This window comes from Penaeus chinensis, chromosome 25 (assembly GCF_019202785.1).
Source record: "Penaeus chinensis breed Huanghai No. 1 chromosome 25, ASM1920278v2, whole genome shotgun sequence".
Taxonomy (NCBI): Eukaryota; Metazoa; Arthropoda; class Malacostraca; order Decapoda; family Penaeidae; genus Penaeus; species Penaeus chinensis.
The window spans coordinates 8,300,685-8,303,184 of NC_061843.1; the positions used below are offsets into that span (position 1 = coordinate 8,300,685).

Below are 2,500 nucleotides of genomic sequence, written 5' to 3' on the forward strand. Positions count from 1 at the left end.
TTGATTCCACATTGCTCAGTCCAAAACACAGAAATAAATAATTTATTATGATTTATAATTTTCACATATTAAAATCAAATGAAAGAGCAGTCTAATATGCTCGGATCCCAAATTCGAGCATATTAGACTAGATTCAGCACAATGTAAACCAGTTTACTGGTTTATTTGAAGACTTCTTTACATACCTTTATATTATCTTGTTGCCAAGCATGATTACAACTGCTTTATTAAATAGCATTTGACATAAAAAAAATTAAATTGTTGAACTATTTCCATGAGATAATATGACAGAATCATATCATTTGCTTCCTTGCCTGACTTTACCTTGTATTGAGTGACAAACTTGCAATTATCAGGCCCATTTTATTTATCATCTTATCAATAATGTCAGAAACATAAACTTTTGTAAATAAACTTACCAGAGTGATTCCATTCATATCAGTTTTATAAAGTATATTTAAGTACTAGCCAAGTATTATCTAAATCAAAACTGATCATAGACAGTTATAATGATGTTATGCAGCTTGTGCAGTTTAAGCTACTTTAGCAAAATTTTATTAAATATATCAGCTAAAATCACTTAACTAATCAGAGTGTTATCACAAGAGCATCTATCATTCCTTATTTCAACAAATGACACAAATTTGCTCAAAACTTCCTGTTCATGCCTATACATTATGTTCATTTCACTAAGAAAAAAATTCTTATTAGTTTATTAGACACAAAAATTGCTGTGCTATATACCAAATGCCTGATGTGATACTGGTTATGTCAAAGTGTATGAACAAAAAATTTTGCATTGCATTTTGTCTGCACTAACTTTTTTTCAGTAGTTGCATACAAAGTATCTCATTATCATGCATTTGGATGTAATACAGGTCAATTCGCCTCTCCAGATTTCTTCTTAGAGTGCAGTAATTGCTTTCACAACGTGTGCTATCAGAAAATATCCTAATAATCATGCCCACAGCCAGAGATACATTTCCTTTAACTGAAGCTTTGTTTCTCTTTTCAGCATGAGCTTTCCTTTCTATCTCTTTTTCTCTTTTTCTTTATGTTTTAGTTTTAAAAGGGGGAAGGGCTGTCATCAAGCTTTCTTTCTCACTTTCTCTTGTGTTTCACAAAAGGGGGGCGGGGCTTGTAACTAATTGCTTGAAATGCTCGCTAGGAATGCACTGACGGTGTTTATAATACATGTGCTTCCTCTAACAGTCTTGGGGGCGATCAAAGTCTCTCCAGCACAGAGGTTATGCACCAACAGTAAGTTATCACACGGATACTAATTTGTTAGTGTGTTTTACAAGCATCAGTGTTGACGTGTAACTTTTCTTAATCAAGTACTTCTGATTATCTACCTATATTTTTTCCCCCTGCAATCCACCTTTTAGTTCTCAGTCAGACAGTTAATCCTATTCGTATTGTTAGTACAAATGGTCAGTTTATCCGTTGGTTTGGCAAAAGTAATAGAGAGTTATCAGCTCAACTGGTACATACACTCATGTGTTAAGTAGGTCATAAGAATGTGTATATTCATAGTTTTAGAGAGAAACCATCATTGATATATCCATTTGTATGTGTGTTTTTATTATTTACTGTAGTTTCATCATGGTAGGAAATCAGAAGGAAATGATGTAAGAACTTGATGTATCATACTAAGGATACTTAATGTCTTGTTCAAGTACCATTTTAGTAGTCATTTCAGTATCCAGTTCTGTCATGAAATAGCTAATGTTAGTCATACATTTCCTTAGATTTTAGGTATTGTGTGTCTTTTAGTCAATCTTCATATATATTTTCTTTTTCATATGAAGATAGGTGTTTTTGAAAACAAAATACTTACTGATGCACACACAGAGAACATTGTAATGTATAAGAATTTGATATGAACATGAGAATGATATTACATAGAGCTCAATTTATAGATAATCAGCTCTTTGAATGTGTTTTGAAATATATGATCTGTATATTTTATAAGTTGTAACAGTATAACTAATTAGTAACAAAATACTGTATATTAATGTCCAAAACATATTCAAACTGCTTTATGTGATAACAAGATGATGGTTTTTGTATGATATATATATTTATATAAGAATATATATTTTCTGATGTGAGCACTTACAATACATCATATTGTATTAAAAAATAACTTTTAAATCAATTAATTCCATCTATCCTGAAATATTCATTATAAGAGATCTTTGGAGATAATTGTTATGCTTGAGTTCTAAGTCAGCATTTTCAATAGTGTAGTATAAAAAATATATATATATATTTTGTTTTAAAGATGTACATTATCACATTATGAACAAGAACTAGGAGACATTATTTTAATGCCATGGAAGTGTCCTGAATACCCCCCCCAAAAAAAAAATCATCACCTTTTCTTTTTAGAATTTTAAGATCCCTTTTTTGTGCATATAATCTTGATTTTGAAGTAAACGTCCCTCAAGGTATCATTCCAGTAATATTTTTTTGTTTGTTTCTAATAGTGAAAGTT

At 30.5% G+C, this 2,500-nt stretch overlaps 1 protein-coding gene across 2 annotated transcripts in view; it reads left to right on the forward strand.

Moving 5' to 3' along the window:
• Positions 1 to 2,500, forward strand: part of LOC125038693 (potassium voltage-gated channel unc-103-like) — a 102,725-nt gene that overhangs the window by 58,065 nt on the left and 42,160 nt on the right. The gene's annotated exons all lie outside the window — the stretch shown is intronic.